Source organism: Takifugu rubripes, chromosome 16, assembly GCF_901000725.2.
Source record: "Takifugu rubripes chromosome 16, fTakRub1.2, whole genome shotgun sequence".
NCBI lineage: Eukaryota > Metazoa > Chordata > Actinopteri > Tetraodontiformes > Tetraodontidae > Takifugu > Takifugu rubripes.
In genome coordinates, this window is record NC_042300.1 from 13,314,200 (window position 1) to 13,331,740 (window position 17,541).

At 50.7% G+C, this 17,541-nt stretch overlaps 2 long non-coding RNA genes across 2 annotated transcripts; one reads left to right on the plus strand and one right to left on the minus strand.

The window, feature by feature from the left end:
* Nucleotides 1-498: 498 nt before the first annotated feature.
* LOC115253038 (uncharacterized) lies at nucleotides 499-1,232 on the plus strand. The gene is made up of 3 exons (XR_003891356.1): nucleotides 499-565; nucleotides 721-795; nucleotides 1,161-1,232. It is a non-coding gene; the product is annotated as an uncharacterized lncRNA (long non-coding RNA).
* Nucleotides 1,233-1,608: 376 nt separating this feature from the next.
* LOC115253039 (uncharacterized) lies at nucleotides 1,609-1,911 on the minus strand. Its single transcript, XR_003891357.1, has 2 exons — nucleotides 1,836-1,911; nucleotides 1,609-1,762 (listed from the first exon to the last, which is right to left on the minus strand). It is a non-coding gene; the product is annotated as an uncharacterized lncRNA (long non-coding RNA).
* Nucleotides 1,912-17,541: the final 15,630 nt, after the last annotated feature.

The following is a 17,541-nucleotide window of genomic DNA, read 5'->3' on the forward strand; positions in this document are numbered from 1 at the left end:
CGATGAAACTGTGGCGACTGGTCAATGACTGCAACATTGACGCCATATAGTAATCCTCATCACTCTGCAGCTAAAGTTGAAGTCCACAGGAAAGTTGAACAGAGATTTGGCATCTTGTATTTTGCTGTTTTGGCAGAAAACAGCTTAGGTGAAGAATTACTCACCCCCATCCCCCTTGTGACGCACTGTAAAACCAAGGTCCCTCCAGAAGATCACTATTCCAGTCATGATATGAGATATACTTTTGACTCCAACAAAGGATCATGCAAGGGTGGCCTCAAATCTCGATCCAAATCACCCACTCGTTTGATTCTAGAAAATCCAGATGTGTTAGCTCCTGGCTACATGGTCCCAGGCAAGCACAATTGAACTTGTCCCATCACTGTAGTAGGGGCTGTCACACACAGCACAAAAATGGCTAAGAAGTGTCTTGAACTTGTAAATTCATGTGCTACTAAATTGTGAGACATAATCTAAAAGGATTATCTGAACTGTTTCAGACTTTGGGCAGCACCAGGGCAGCTCTCTGATCACTGGCTTTGTCCCCTGCCATGATTCTAACCAGGTTGGTGAATTTTAGTGTAACAGTTTCATCTTGTGAGCACTGGTGCCAGATTAACTGACCACCCAGTGGAGTACTTCAGTTTATAGTGATATCCTTACTCAAACCTAACAAACATTAATAGAATTGTGTCCAACCTTTATATTTTACTTTTTTAGATGGGACCTCCAATGGAGATGGACCAAGGCCAAAATTCCACAGAGGTTGCAGAATTGCCCCTTCCTTCAGCAAGGGTATTCCAAACACCATTTGTCGATTAACCTTTTTAAAAGCATTCATTTTTGTTTAGAATGCCATGAAAGATAGCTGAGAATTTCATTTACATTTTCAGTTGTCTATCAGGATGACTGATCATGTTTTACTGAAGTCTCATTTATACTCTCCTTGTTCTTTTCCTGCACCTGGTAAACTTGCTTATTATAATTAGAATTCAAAGCTCTGCCTTTTCAGGAGATCATGTGACCTCTGGAACTAGTGCATCTGCATCCATTTATATTTTTTGTCTTAGATGCAAACGGAGGAATTGAACCTTCAGTGAGGTCATGAGTTTGTGTGAAGATAAAAGGTTGCAAAACTAAGAAGTGGTTTTCTCTCTTAGCAGGTTGAGGAACACCTCCCATCCGATCCATCCAAACCACTACATGGTCTTAAGCCAGGCAACTGGATCATGATAAAGAATCCCAGCAGCAGGCGAAGGAAACATTGCCTCTGGGTGGGTCCACACCAGGTGCTGCAAACATCTGACACGCACATCATGATTGCTGAAGGAGCAACCTGGTTGGATAGCAGCCAGTTTGAGAAGTTGTCTTAGTATTATGAGTGTTCTTTAACAAATGTTCAATAATGTAAATAATATTTAATGTCTGTGACGGGTTCTGGGTGTGTCAGCAACAATAAACACTTTCTGCTTGCTGTCCAGTTTCTATCAGGCATTGATTCCTTAACCAATCACATTTCCATCCTCTGATTTGCTGGTCCAAGCAAAATTGTTAGTGTTAGGTTTTGGGTTTTTTCCAGGACCCAAAAGCAGGCAGAATGCAGTGGTAAAAAGTCTAAGTTTTTATTCAAAGATCAATTTGGCTCCTGGACCGCAGGGAGGCACTCATCCGGTCTTCCGGGGCACACAAAGACCTCCAGCATGGAGCCAACACGGGAGTCAGGTCCTGCACGTTCTACAGTCCAGCAGGGCAGCGTGGAGACCTCAAACGAGCAGGGAAAAACAGATCAACAAGTTGCAAACAACCAAAGAAGAGGAAACAGGAGTCAGCTCTACCATGGGAAACCACCAAAACTCTCCAACACTGGCAGACAGGCGCTCCGTCCTTAAATAGGTGGCCTGATGTAGATTGCCGACAGGTGCGCCTGCCTGCAGTGCTAGCTGTGGGAAATGATCAGCTCCTCCACGCCCCCTGCAGGAAACACCATACAACACACTTTTGTAGTGATGTAAACACATTAACACATGATGACTATGGACAAAAAAGAAAAGAATTGTTCTGGACATGCTGAATTACCTATTTTTAAAGCAGACTTCTCCAGAAAAGGTTGACATAAGGACAGGTTGGCCAACCTTTACGTTAGCTAGCTTGTCTCTGCCTGGGCCAAGATTTTATCACCATTTTCAGACCATTCCTGGATGACATTGCGGACTCAGTGGGGTTAAACAGGGCAAGGAAGATCCTGGCTGATCCATCCCACCCTGGCAGGAGCCTCTTCGACCTTTTGCCCTCTGGCAGGAGTTCCAGGGTCCTGAAGAGCCAAACAAACAGACTCAGAGACACTTTCTATCCCTGGGCAGTAAGGCTCCTGGACAATAACCTCCACGACACATTGGGATACTGATAGAAGAAGCTTTAGATTTTTTAGCACCTTTATAGTTTTCTAGTTTTGGTTGTAATAGCATGAATAGCATGACTGCCCCTACCTGTATCCACCTGTCGAGTGGACATTCTCTTCCCTCAAGCGTATGTTCCCAGCACAAGACTGGGAAGAGCCGGATCGCTGCCTTAGCCCCATGGCAACAGAAAAGGACTTACTGGTTGAACTGAAACAAAGACATCACCTCTATGACAAAGTCATTGAAGTCTTCCTCTGCAAAGAATGGAGGATGTATTTTGTATATTAACAGTATATCTACTAAGAATGATATATTTCATTTCATATTAAGGTTTGTGTCAGGTTATTAGATAAATATTGACTGACTGAGCTGTCGAAACAGGGTTTCTTGCTACATCACAAATTTTATTCACCCTCTGTGTGGAACATCTCATTCTCTAATGCCACACCATGTCAAGGTGCTCTGTATAGTTTTGATGGTTTCTATAATTCCAACATGATAGTGGTGGGATTAGGAAGTGGATTAAGTCATGTAAGTCCCCACAGAAGGCCCAGGTATGAAATGCACACTGTGTAACCTTTAGGACATTGTGAGGACACACTGCATCCAGGAACAATACCCTTCTCCAGTCACCTTCCTGTTTCACTGAAACCTCGGTTGATTTTGGCTGGTAAATTTGAGAGCATGTGAGTCTTAGCTGAGATTTATTGGGAGACAACCTAGATTAGCAATTAGACATTCAGCATTCAGTCACACATTCAATGTCCTTGGCCATGTTTCTTGCAAGGCTGCAGGTGAAAGGGGGTTTGACCTTTATCAGATGGGAGTGCTTAACAAGGTAACAGCATGTCTGCACAGCCCCTAGCCAAGGACTTAACAAGAGACAGGACAGGATACAAAATGAGGAAGAAGGTAAACTGAGAAACAGGAGGAATGGAGAACTGACAAAATTGCACAATAATGTAAAAGTTCAAGATGTCGATCACATTTGGTCACCTAAACCACCTAAACTGGTGTGTGTGTGTGTGTGTGTGTGTGTGTGTCCAGAACAGTGGAGAGAGTATCTGGAGTAAATGTATTTAGATGATCTTGAGTTTCTCTCATATGATCTTATTTCAGATCTGAAACGAACCTTAGTTTGGACCAGCTGTTCCTAGATCCTAGTGATGAGGTGCACAGTGGCTGGCATCATTTCAGGAATCATGGGAGATCTTCAATGGTCGTAGACGTGTCACGCTAACCTTTCCTCGCTTGTGAGGCGTCTGTTGCCGGTGTTGAGGCCGTTCTGTCTGTCCTCAAAAGGCTCACGTTGGTGGGTGGTATCAAACAGAGCTGCAAACATCGGCACACGTTTCCGAATGAGATGATTCTCATTCATTTAGTCTCATTAATGTTTAATCGCTCCTGTTCAACTTCCTGTTGTTTTCCTGGAGCCCCGGTGCTTCTCCTACATGAGGAAGGCCAGCAAGGACCCGAAACACCAGGCATAAAACGCATCATTCCTGCACCAAGACTGATTCCATCCCTTCTGGACACAGCCGATTCTCTCCACCAACAACCCATTTCCATACTTCCAATGTGATCAGAATTACATGGAGGAAAGTGGGAAGTCCAAATATTCCTCTCCAGCGTGTCCTGGGCCAGAATCTGACATGCTGTGAGAGCTCAGCGGTGATGAGCGCGATGAAGGCAGGAGAAAAGGAGGACACGAGGAGATCTTAAATAAAGGTGAGTCAAAGAGAGGAGCATTCGTGCCCTCAGCACAACACGTGCACACGTGATTCAAGTGTGCACTTCCAGAAAAGCCGTAATGAATCCCATTAGAGAGCGTTCCACTTCTGTTTCTGCATACATCAGGATGATTCCTTTAAAAGCCTCCTGCCTGGTAGCCAGAAGGTTCGGAATTATAAAGCGAGGAGCGGAGTTTTATTACCCTGGGACGAGTCGTACTTGTGAGAACGTGGGAGAACTCCTGAAGGTGACCTTCTGTGATGGGGAAAAAAGTGGAGCGAAGCAAAGAGGAACAGCTGGAGGAGAGCATCAGCCACAATAGCCAAAATCTTTCTTTACTCATTCACAGTAAGTGGAATCGGCTCCTTCTTCTCCTGTCAGAAATCATTCATCAGGAGCTCATTCGGCTCCCTCCACCATCACACTCGTCACCCCAGCAGCAGCAGTCGGAACGCAATGTATCCCACAACTGTTGTCATAGCAACGTCACAGACACAAGAGCAGGTTGACCACAGGTTCATCAAAATGTCTATTTCATGTAACACTACTTTGCTTTATTTCCTATTCTGATGTGGAGCGTGAAGCTCCCGGTGCCTCCTGCTCAACGGCTCCTTGAGCTCGTGTATGATTCCATATATGAGATCTGGGTGTGATTTCTCATATTTTAATAGAAGAGTAAAAGCACAGGGCTCACTAGTTTAACTCTTCTCTTTGAGAATTCAATAATCCAGTTCAATAAGTCCTGATAAAACTGCAGCTCCATCAAAGGTGTCTGAGAAAATGATTTTAGAAGCCACAAATTGAATTGCGTTCCCTCTGCAGACTTTCCAATCTCCTGTCAACCTTCTAAGTACATTCATGAACATGTGAGGGGAGGCCGGCGGCGCCAGAACCCGTGGTCGTCCGTCTGTACCGTGTGATTAGGAGGGCCTGCAGGACGTGGACAACGTCCCCCGCCGACACGTCTCGGACCGCCAGAGACACAATTATCGCCGTTTCACGACGCACTCTGGGTCTTTTGACAGAAGGTCGCTTGAATAAGAGAATAAAACTGGGTTTTATTGCCTTGGCACGCATACATTAGAGCACCGCGCACGTTGAAAATGCACAGACGAATGAAAGAGGCAAGAGACAAATACCCCCACACATACAACAGTAGAACTCTCTATGGGTCAAAGAGCCGCAGATGTGCTGGTGCAGGACATAAATATCTGGAAAGTTTAGCTGCTCAGGTCTAGGACGCTCCAGATCCTGGCCTTCGTCTGGATCCGGATCTAAAAAAAAAGGGCAAAAGCTGGAAAACACGCACAATGGAAGAAGGAATGATGGTGGTCCTGGGAGTATGGAGACAGCGCAAACATGCCTATTTTTATTTTCTGACCATTTTCGGAGGCGATTCACTGTTAACACACCTGACACCACAGGACAGGTGTGTGTGTGTGTGTGTGTGTGTGTGTGTGTGTGTGTGTGTGTGTGTGTGTGAGTGAGTGTGTGTGTGTGTGTGTGTGTGTGTGTGTGTGTGTGTGGTGTGTGTGTGAGTGAGAGTGTGTGTGTGTGTGTGTGTGTGTGTGTGTGTGTGAGTGAGTGTGTGTGTGTGTGTGTGTGAGTGAGTGTGTGTGTGTGTGGTGTGTGAGTGAGTGTGTGTGTGTGTGTGTGTGAGTGAGTGTGTGTGTGTGTGTGTGTGTGTGTGCGTGTGTGTGTGTGTGTGTGTGACCTGCAGGTTTTTATATTACTGATGCAGGTGATGCTGTTTGTCTGAGGTACAAACACAAAGTGGATTAAGTGGTACTGTTCCGAATCTGGTCCGCGGTCCGGTGAGGTTCCTTCCGCCCCGTCAATATTGTCTCCAACAGAACCGGGCTGCAATGTTGAGCCTTTAATGTGTTCGGCTTTCAAGAGGCTTCCGCGAAACAAAGCCTTGTTGTTCTTGACATTAGGATGGATTCAGAGGATGATTTGACATTTGCTCCATTATCTGACATCAGGTTTGAGGATTTGCCTGATGGAGACGCCCCTGAAAGTCCACACTGGTGTTTATAACGGCCCAGTTCATCCCAGCACAGGCCTGTCGAGGATGCTGGACGGGTTGGAGAGGGTCTGGGACTCATTGTGCACGTTCACACAGAATCCTGGAGGGCAGATATCTGTTTGTTTGGAGGAGACAAGATGAACATTTATCTCCTGATAGAGAAGCTGTGGGGAAAAACCCTGTGGACCAGATAAATTGTTGACTCTCTTTAAATATGAATGTGTATATGAAAGGTTCTAGCACAGGAGTCCACGAGGGGTTCCTCTCCGCGATGCTCCTCAACAGAACTGAAGGTTTGAGCAACAATGTGAACATCTATTTCCAAACATAGAACCCGACTTCTATATGTGTTTAGTCCAGGTAAAAGAACGCAGGAGGAAGTCAAACCTAACACTTTTAAGGAGATGTGTGTTTTTGTATTCTAAACTCTGGTTGGAAAAGTCTAGTTGTGATCAGGAATTTAATCTTTTACATAACCCCAGGGCCCGACCCCCCCACTAACTCCCCTTTGACAGGAAGAACCTCGAGCAGGACCAGCACATATACGGTGGAGCCTCCTTCTGCCAGTAAAGCCTGAGAGAAGGGAGGGCAGAAGTGCTTCTATCCTGATGAGAGATTCTTAAAGGTGCTGGTTTTAGCGCCCCCTGGATATAACTAAGGGGTGGGGAGTCATAACACCAATTTAAAGCTGTGTAAAATGCTGTAGCTACTTGTAGCTAACGAGCTTTATCAGCAGGATGCTCCTGTTCATGTGGTGTTCCTGTGATGGACTTGTTTTTCTCATATATCTTAGATGGACATGAGGAAATGAGATTATTGGACTTTGATACAACAGTGTTGCACTGGTGTGACAAAAACACAAAAACACTCCTGAGACTTGGATGTATATTGAAATGTCAATCGAAGGCCTAACGATTGTGTTCCGATCCCGTCTCCAACAGTGGGCGGTCCTTAACGGACCCCATGGACCCACCCGTCGTCGACCCGCTGTGTGAGTCTCTCCTGACGAGAGTGTCTCAACTTATTGGTTTGTATCAGATTGTCTGTCAGGAATCCGTCCCGGAAGCACCTCCGGAATCTCTGTTTGCCGGGTATCGATCCCCAGATGCCGAGGCAGCATCTGATGACGTCACTGCTCAGTAATTGGATTCTAATTAGTGTTTAATGGTCTGTGCGTTAGCGCCTCCGATAACCTCTCCATGTGGGTCCCCCCTGAGACACTGTCCTCAAAAGCAGACACGTCCGATGGCGGATCAGCTGTCACCGATTTCTGACGCTCTCCCATCTCCATGACTGCGTTGATCTTCCTGGAGGGTCTCTCAGGGCCGTTCTTAAATTTGATATCACAGGATTTCATGATGCCGCCTCTTGAGCTGACGCCATAATTACCTCCCCGGGGCCGTTTGCTCCAGCCGATTCAGCACGTTTTAATTCAGCGCCGTGATCTTTATCTGGTCTTTGCCTGGCTCACATCCATCAGCCAGTCCCACTTGTAGTCTCGCCCTCTTACAGGTATCCAGAACTACAACACCATGCTTGCACGGTTTCTCCTGCCGCGTCTCGGTTTGTAGGCCAACGCGCTCATGTGGCGGCTCCCAGAGGCCTCGGGATCTATTAAGAATTCATCAGTGGCAAGCTGGTGCTTTCCTAATCAATTCTGTGTGATCTTCCAGATGCAGCCAGCCTCACTGTGCGAGAGACGCAGAGACGTGAGCGTCCCGGAAACTCGCCTTGAATTTAAAAGGTTTAAAGGACATTTTGTCTGTGTTTTACATAGAAGACATGTTTCCACCAGGGTAACTGATTATTTGCCCTAAACAGCAACTACAGAGGGGCACCACTTACATAACTCCTTGGTCGGTTGGTTTTTGCACGTCTAATGCTAAACGTATTTATCTGAAGCCTCAAACTGTTTTTCTGCATTTCCTTCTGGGCCTTGTGCCTCAGCCCCTCAGCCCAGGGGTGTAGGAGGCTGTTTCCTCTATTTCATGGTTCCATCTCTCCTCATCCTTCACTTGAATTGAACACTCCTCTCCTTCCACCATCCTTCCCCAAAGCTCTTCTTTCTGTCCAGAAGTTGGGGATTTATCTCTGAGAAGTAATGAGCAAGGATACAATAGAGAATCTCTCAAGAAAGTCTTTTATCGGGCCAGCACGCCTCCTTATTGAATTGAACGGCCATTGATCAGATGGTGTAGCTTAACAGTCCGATCGCGTTCTTCACGGGAGCGCTGAGTTTACCTCCAAGAAGCTCCCCCTCAGACAGCATCGGGAGTGTCCACCGTTTATCTTCAGCAACACAAAAACACAATGAAACGAGGAGAACAAAGATTTGTGCCTGTCTCTGAAGACCTGCCTAGCATGAGCGCTGTACACGCGGAGCTCGGGTTCAAGGACGTGTCAGAAATTTGGGATGGCCATCCAATAATGTGCTACGCCCTATGTCTATTAAAGAAGCAATAGAAAGGGATCAGGAAGTAGTAGAAGCATTAACTGCTAAATGCTAGGACAAAGATGTACGTCCAACGCCCCTTCAGAGGTTTATCTTGATTAATGATGAGCTCTAATGACGACAGTCTGGAGGAGGCTTTAGGAGAAGCTACCAGGGACAAACACCCACCAACAAGAGTTGCTAATGCTAATAACAAACTTCAGGACCTTTGCTGTAATCAGGTAGCAGCTCATGGAGCTTTCAAAAATTAGATGCATAAAAAAGAAACATTCCATTTACATGAATTATTATGCTGTGTTGTACTTCAACACAAAGAATGATCAAAAAGGAGAAGTGGAGCACTTCCATAATTTAGTCAAGTATTAAAAATAAATCACACAAGGACAGAACTGAGTGTTTTTGTAGAGCTATCAGGAGTTAGCTTGCCTTAGCAGATCTCTCTTCCAGGGCTGTTTCCAGGTCATGTAAAAGGTCATAAAGAGACATAAAATAGCAAATTGGAGGAAATCTTGTCAGAAGGAAAGTGGGGCAGCTCTTGGGAGGGTTCATCTCAGAAGTGGAGCAAGGTCCCTTTCCCCTATTTAATGATGCGTTTCAGCTCTTGTCACATGGCTTCAGGTCTCCGAGCTCTGCTGCTGCTGCGGAAAGTCCCCCAACCACCGCTGCTTCCTGCAGATCCGAACAGAAAGGGTGGACAGATGCTCTTCTCCTTTCTCTATAACATGCTGTCTTTTAAGAATGAGAATAAAAAGGAGCATTTTCCTAAATCCTCAGTAAAAACTTCTGGTACTCTCTCACTTTTTTGGCACGACCGTGCAGACAGATACCTTCTGAACAGGTGGTTCATGTTTGCTAAGCTAAGCTAAATCCTGTCACAGCACGCTGCCCTTTGAAATACTTGACTTCATTAGATTCAGTGGTTTTGATTAATGACCTTTTTATTAATGAGTGAGTTTAAAGAACTAATCAAGAGTGGAAATAATGAAGTGCAACCAACACACAGAGGTTATCTTGCACATTTATTTATCTACCTGTTTTTTTTACAAAGAAAAGATGGTGAGCACAAGATGGGGGAGGTGTGTTGTGGGAGGACGGTGAGGACTGACGTGCACGGCGGCGATGTGCACGTTTTATGACCAGCACTGATGCTCCATTTATGTGTGTGTAAAATTGATGGCTGGCCATAACTGACCTGTGTAGCCACTCCACTTCTGAAAGCTGCGCTACCACTCAGAAACGAGGGGGGGGGGGCTCTCTTTGGGCTGTCCCTGATTTATGGAACTCTGGGGCAAGTGCAACATGGCAACAGATTTCTCTCTGGAAGAGGAGGAAAGGAGATGGCGATAAAGCCAGAGACAAAAGGAAATGAAGACGGGGGTTTGGGGAAGGCAATAAACAGAAAAGATTCAGAAAAACTGAGGAGCGTAAAGGGAAAATATGGGAAGGAAGGAAGGTGGGAAAATGCAGGATTGATATCGAAATGACCAAAAAACTGAATTCTCCTGCATTTACGAGGTACTTTGTGTTGCCCGGGGCAGGAGGGCAGGTAGAGGGCAGAAAACAAGGCAACTGTTGGTGAACGGGGCAAAAGTGTCGGTCGCACCATTAGTGCTCTTCTTCATGTTATAAGCACGGTTACATCAAAGCAGCTGTGTCCCTGTGAGGGCAGAACTGGAGCTGCAGTCACCTCCAAACCTCTCGCCAGGTGAAACACGGACTAGGACTTCAAATTGTTCTCCGCTTCCAGCCTTTCAGGACTGGGGGGCAACAGACCTACAACACAAACTTCAACATTATTTACAGGCTGACGGTTCCGATCCTGGCCGGGCTACTGTGGTCAGTGATACAGGTGTTTGAATTCAACAGGAGTCCTTCATGTCTGTTGACACATCACGGTGATTTTATGATTCCTTGAAATATATTTTTTACTAACTGTGTGTGAGTGTGTTCCCCTGTGTGTGAGTGTGTTCCCCCTGTGTGTGAGTGTGTTCCCCCTGTGTGAGTGTGTTCCCCCTGTGTGTGAGTGTGTTCCCCCTGTGTGTGACTGTGTTCCCCCTGTGTGTGACTGTGTTCCCCCTGTGTGACTGCGTTCCCCCTGTGTGAGTGTGTTCCCCTGTGTGTGAGTGTGTTCCCCCTGTGTCAGTGTGTTCCCCCCTGTGTGAGTGTGTTCCCCCTGTGTGAGTGTGTTCCCCCTGTGTGTGAGTGTGTTCCCCCTGTGTGAGTGTGTTCCCCCTGTGTGAGTGTGTTCCCCCTGTGTGTGAGTGTGTTCCCCTGTGTGACTGCGTTCCCCCTGTGTGAGTGTGTTCCCCCTGTGTGTGAGTGTGTTCCCCCTGTGTGTGAGTGTGTTCCCCCTGTGTGTGAGTGTATTCCCCCTGTGTGTGAGTGTGTTCCCCCTGTGTGTGAGTGTGTTCCCCCTGTGTGTGAGTGTGTTCCCCCTGTGTGACTGCGTTCCCCCTGTGTGAGTGTGTTCCCCCTGTGTGTGAGTGTGTTCCCCCTGTGTGTGAGTGTGTTCCCCCTGTGTGTGAGTGTGTTCCCCTGTGTGAGTGTGTTCCCCCTGTGTGCGAGTGTGTTCCCCCTGTGTGCGAGTGTGTTCCCCCTGTGTGAGTGTATTCCCCCTGTGTGTGAGTGTGTTCCCCTGTGTGTGAGTGTGTTCCCCCTGTGTGCGAGTGTGTTCCCCCTGTGTGCGAGTGTGTTCCCCCTGTGTGTGAGTGTGTTCCCCCCTGTGTGTGAGTGTGTTCCCCCTGTGTGAGTGTGTTCCCCCTGTGTGAGTGTATTCCCCCTGTGTGCGAGTGTGTTCCCCCTGTGTGCGAGTGTGTTCCCCCTGTGTGAGTGTGTTCCCCTGTGTGTGAGTGTGTTCCCCCTGTGTGAGTGTGTTCCCCCTGTGTGAGTGTATTCCCCCTGTGTGTGAGTGTGTTCCCCTGTGTGTGAGTGTGTTCCCCCTGTGTGTGAGTGTGTTCCCCCTGTGTGACTGCGTTCCCCCTGGGTGAGTGTGTTCCCCCTGTGTGTGAGTGTGTTCCCCTGTGTGCGAGTGTGTTCCCCCTGTGTGCGAGTGTGTTCCCCCTGTGTGCGAGTGTGTTCCCCCTGTGCGAGTGTGTTCCCCCTGTGCGAGTGTGTTCCCCCTGTGCGAGTGTGTTCCCCCTGTGTGAGTGTGTTCCCCCTGTGTGTGAGTGTGTTCCCCCTGTGTGTGAGTGTGTTCCCCCTGTGTGAGTGTGTTCCCCCTGTGTGAGTGTGTTCCCCCTGTGTGTGAGTGTGTTCCCCCTGTGTGTGAGTGTGTTCCCCCTGTGTGAGTGTGTTCCCCTGTGTTCCCTCACTCTCTTCTGCAGTCCAACATGGTGGGGAGGTGAGCAGGTAACTTTGTGTTTCGGTGCCTTTGTTGTCTCTCTAGGGGGCGTGGTCAGTTCACTTATGGTTCACTAGTTACACCTGCAGCTGGTCACCAATCAACACTCTTCAAAAGCTGCTCCCGTCTGTTCACCAGCGTCTGATTGTTTCATCAGCTTTGTGGTAAACGTGGTTCTCTCCTGACCTGGACCCTCTCCTGACCTGTACCCTCTCCTGTCCTGTACCCTCTCCTGACCTGTACCCTCTCCTGACCTGTACCCTCTCCTGACCTGTACCCCTCCTGTCCTGTACCCTCTCCTGACCTGTACCCTCTCCTGACCTGTACCCCTCCTGTCCTGTACCCTCTCCTGTCCTGTACCCTCTCTGACCTGTACCCTCTCCTGACCTGGACCCTTCCTGTCCTGTACCCTCTCCTGACCTGTACCCTCTCCTGTCCTGTCCCCTCTGACCTGTACCCTCGGTCCTGTCCTGTACCCTCTCCTGACCTGTACCCTCTCCTGACCTGTACCCTCTCCGACCTGGACCCTCTCCTGTCCTGTTACCCTCTCCTGACCTGTACCTCTCCTGTCCTGCACCCTCTCCTGACCTGTAACCCTCTCCTGTCCTGTACCTCTCCTGGTCCTGTACCCTCTCCTGACCTGTACCCTCTCCTGTCCTGTACCCTCTCCTGACCTGTACCCTCTCCTGTCCTGTACCCTCTCCTGACCTGCCACCCTCTCCTGACCTGTACCCCTCTCCTGACCTGGACCCTCGCCTGTCTGTACCCTCTCCTGACCTGCACCCTCTCCTGTCCTGCACCCTCTCCTGACCTGTACCCTCTCCTGTCCTGTACCCTCATCCTGACCTGTACCCTCTCCTGTCCTGCACCCTCTCCTGACCTGTACCCTCTCCTGTCCTGCACCCTCTCCTGACCTGTACCCTCTCCTGACCTGGAACCCTCTCCTGCGACCCTCTCCTGTCCTGTACCCTCTCTACTGGACCCTCTCCTGACCTGTACCCTCTCCTGTCCTGTACCCTCTCCTGACCTGTACCCTCTCCTGTCCTGTACCCTCTCCTGACCTGCACCCTCTCCTGTCCTGCACCCTCTCCTGACCTGTACCCTCTCCTGACCTGCACCCTCTCCTGTCCTGCACCCTCTCCTGACCTGTACCCTCTCCTGACCTGTACCCTCTCCTGTCCTGCACCCTCTCCTGTCCTGTACCCTCTCCTGTCCTGTACCCTCTCCTGTCCTGTACCCTCTCCTGACCTGTACCCTCTCCTGTCCTGTACCCTCTCCTGACCTGTACCCTCTCCTGTCCTGTACCCTCTCCTGACCTGCACCCTCTCCTGTCCTGCACCCTCTCCTGACCTGTACCCTCTCCTGACCTGCACCCTCTCCTGTCCTGCACCCTCTCCTGACCTGTACCCTCTCCTGTCCTGCACCCTCTCCTGTCCTGTACCCTCTCCTGTCCTGTACCCTCTCCTGTCCTGTACCCTCTCCTGTCCTGTACCCTCTCCTGACCTGTACCCTCTCCTGACCTGTACCCTCTCCTGTCCTGTACCCTCTCCTGACCTGTACCCTCTCCTGTCCTGCACCCTCTCCTGACCTGTACCCTCTCCTGTCCTGTACCCTCTCCTGACCTGTACCCCTCTCCTGACCTGTACCCTCTCCTGACCTGTACCCTCTCCTGTCCTGTACCCTCTCCTGACCTGTACCCTCTCCTGACCTGTACCCTCTCCTGTCCTGTACCCTCTCCTGACCTGTACCCTCTCCTGACCTGTACCCTCTCCTGACCTGTACCCTCTCCTGTCCTGTACCCTCTCCTGTCCTGTACCCTCTCCTGACCTGTACCCTCTCCTGACCTGTACCCTCTCCTGTCCTGTACCCTCTCCTGACCTGTACCCTCTCCTGACCTGTACCCTCTTGTGACCTCTGTTTTCTCACTTCCCTTCCTATGGAGCTGTTCTTCACACACTTTTCACCAGGCAGTTATCTTATCTTATCTTATCTTATCTTATCTTATCTTATCTTATCTTATCTTATCTTATCTTATCTTATCTTATCTTATCTTATCTTATCTTATCTTATCTTATCTTATCTTATCTTATCTTATCTTATCTTATCTTATCTTATCTTATCTTATCTTTCTTTAGTGAGTTACAGTCTTGGTTAAACACGTCACCAGGTCCCGTCTGCGGTGCGTCGCTAGCAGCCCTCAAGTGTGAGTGTGAACAGTTTTTGGTCCCGGTACTTTAGCCGTGCGACGAGCTCTCGACATGCTCGGGTGGAGGGAGGAAGTGGGAGAAGATGGACGGATGAAAACCCGTGACTCACGGTGTCGTCTGGGACCTTCACACGTCCCGACAGGGTCTGGCCACACGTTGAACATGCACATTTGCTAAAGAACACATCCCTTCATCACCTGCGGCGCCGGCTGGTGTGTGTCCCAGCGTAGCAGGGACAATATTGTGTTTAGCTGCAGGCTACGTTATAATGACAACATCAGAACCTCCTGAAAGGGAGCCAAGTGAAGCAGTTCTGGTGTTTCAAGCTGCTGCTTGACGGACTTTAACGAGGATGGAGGAGAACGTGCCGGCTTGATCTTCCAGGCTGATCTCCATGTGTTCCACGCACCAGAACCTCGGAGTTCCAGCCCCGGGATTATCGCCTCCTGGCGTATCACCAGCCCACGGGACCTCAACCGTGCCAGAACTGAAGTCACCAGCTCTGAAAACGGACTCGTGTCTTTAGTTTGTAGCATTTGTTGTGCATCTTCGGAATAACGGAAAAAGTATTGTCTTGTTTACATGATTGCTGTGATCACAGGAGTTTTCCATGATCCATCTGTCCCTCGCTCCCTTGCTCCCTCGCTCCCTCCTCCTCGCTCCCCTCGCTCCTCGCTCCCCTCGCTCCCTCGCCTCGCTCCCTCGCTCCCTCGCCCCCTCGCCCCCTCGCTCCCATCGCTCCCCTCGCTCGCCCCCTCGCTCCCTCGCCCCCTCGCCCCCTCGCTCGCCCCCTCGCTCCCCGCACGCTCCCCCTCGCCCCCTCGCTCCCTCGCTCCCTCGCCCCCTCGCTCCCTCGCTCCCTCGCCCCCTCGCCCCCTCGCTCCCTCGCTCCCTCAGCCCCCTCGCCCCCATCGCTCCCTCGCCCCCTCGCTCCCTCGCCCCCTCGCCCCCTCGCTCCCTCGCTCCCTGCACCATCAACCACCACCTGCTGTCCTAAAGAGGGCTCACGGGGTGTTGGAGACCCCAGAGGCAGGAATAAACCTGTGTGTCCATCTCAGGACACACACTCCTGCAGACAATCCAGTGTCATGTGACTTTAAATGGCCGTCGTTTTTGGGGTTTTGGAGGGAACTGGTGGACCTGGAAAAATTCCCTCAGGAAAATGTCCAATATGCGCTCTGAACGAACCAGTGAACCCTTCTGATTGGACGGTCGGAGCCTGAGTGAGGGACGAGGAGCAAACGTTGATATTGGGACACGAGCAGAAGGTGGCCACGACCCTAACCCATTCACAGCGCAGGATCCCGGTGGGTCAACAGGTCGATTCCGAAGGTTCTAACTGGGATGTGTCTCCAAGCAAACATGGATGAGCGTCCAGGAGCACGTCTGCTCTCAGCTCCATCCTGACACGATCCAGCAGGAAGTTCTCGCCCTTTGAGCGTGACACAGTTTCACTCAGAGTTGGAGAGACTGCAGCGATGTTTATTTAATGGAGCTGCAGAAATGAGCCCCGCCCCCGGATATCAGAGCAGACGGGATCAGTCACCAGGAAGAGCTTCAAGGTTCGTTAGAAGTTGTGTAAGAAACCTCCATAAATCCTGTCAGAGGTGTTGACCTTGAGAAAACAGCTCCAAGCCTCTTTAAAGAAACGCTCTCAGGTAAGAAAGTGCTGAATAATTACATCTATAATTACATTTATAGAACAGCCGGAGAAACGGTGACTTTTCCAGTCGATACCTGAATTATTCTGGGCAGAAACACACGGAGGACGAGTTGGGAAGGGAAAAGTTCTACTTTAGCTCCTCCTAAAAAGCCCGGAAATAAATCGTTCATACACAGATTGTTCCAGTTTGGGCCTGATGAAAAGACTGTTCCTCCATCATCGCTCCATCTTCCCTTATCAGCGGGGCAGGTGGGGGCAGGTGGGGGCAGGAGAGGGCAGGAGAGGGCTGGAGAGGGCAGGAGAGGGCAGGAGAGGGCTGGAGAGGGCAGGAGAGGGCAGGAGAGGGCTAGAGAGGGCTGGAGAGGGCTGGAGAGGGATGGAGAGGGCTGGAGAGGGCAGGAGAGGGCAGGAGAGGGCTGGAGAGGGCTGGAGAGGGCAGGAGAGGGCTGGAGAGGGATGGAGAGGGCAGGAGAGGGCAGGAGAGGCTGGAGAGGGATGGAGAGGGGCAGGAGAGGGCAGGAGAGGGGCAGAGAGGGCAGGAGAGGGCAGGAGAGGGCTGGAGAGGGCAGGAGAGGGCTGGAGAGGGATGGGAGAGGGCAGGAGAGGGCAGGAGAGGCTGGAGAGGGATGGAGAGGGCTGGAGAGGCAGGGAGAGGGCAGGAGAGGGCTGAAGAGGGCTGGAGAGGGCTGGAGAGGGCTGGAGAGGGCAGGAGAGGGCTGGAGAGGGCAGGAGAGGGCAGGAGAGAGGCTGGAAGAGGGGCAGAAGAGGGCTGGAGAGGGCTGGAGAGGGCAGGTGAGGGCTGGAGAGGGCAGGAGAGGGCAGGAGAGGGCAGAAGAGGGCTGGAGAGGGCAGGAGAGGGCAGAAGAGGGCAGGAGAGGGCAGGAGAGGGCAGAAAAGGGCTGGAGTGGGCTGGAGAGGGCTGGAGAGGGCAGAAGAGGGCAGGAGAGGGCAGAAAAGGGCTGGAGAGGGCTGGAGATGAATGAAAAGCCTGATGAAAAGACTGTTCCTCCATCATCGCTCCATCTTCCCTTATCAGCGGGGCAGGTGGGGGCAGGTGGGGGCAGGAGAGGGCTGGAGAGGGCCAGGAGAGGGCAGAAGAGGGCTGGAGGAGGGCTGGAGAGGGCTGGAGAGTGGCAGGAGAGGGCTGGAGAGGGCTGGAGAGGGGCTGGAGAGGGCAGGAGAGGGCTGGAGAGGGCAGAAAAGGGCTGGAGAGGGCTGGAGAGGGCAGGAGAGGGCAGGAGAGGGCAGAAGAGGGCTGGAGAGGGCAGGAGAGGGCAGTAGAGGGCAGGAGAGGGCTGGAGAGGGCAGGAGAGGGCAGAAAAGGGCAGGAGAGGGCTGGAGAGGGCTGGAGAGGGCAGGAGAGGGCAGAAGAGGGCTGGAGAGGGCAGGTGGGGGCTGGAGAGGGCAGGAGAGGGCAGGAGAGGGCAGGAGAGGGTTTCTCTGGACCCCTCACCACCTCCCTGGTCAGGGCTAATGTGTGGAGGCAGGAGGCCCAGGGTCACATCACCAAGTGATGAGCTTCCATCAGGTTCTCTGCTTTTCACTGTCAAATATCCACCTCCCTTCTCAGTGTAATGCTAATGCTAACATTTGCTAGCTGTGACAAAGGATCGGCATTTCCGGTGATTCGGAGCCCTAATTAGGGTGGAGGCGTGGCTTGAGATAACGTGACGTGAGTAGACCTCTTTGGTGGGGAGATGGCTGCTGCGATGACTCTTGA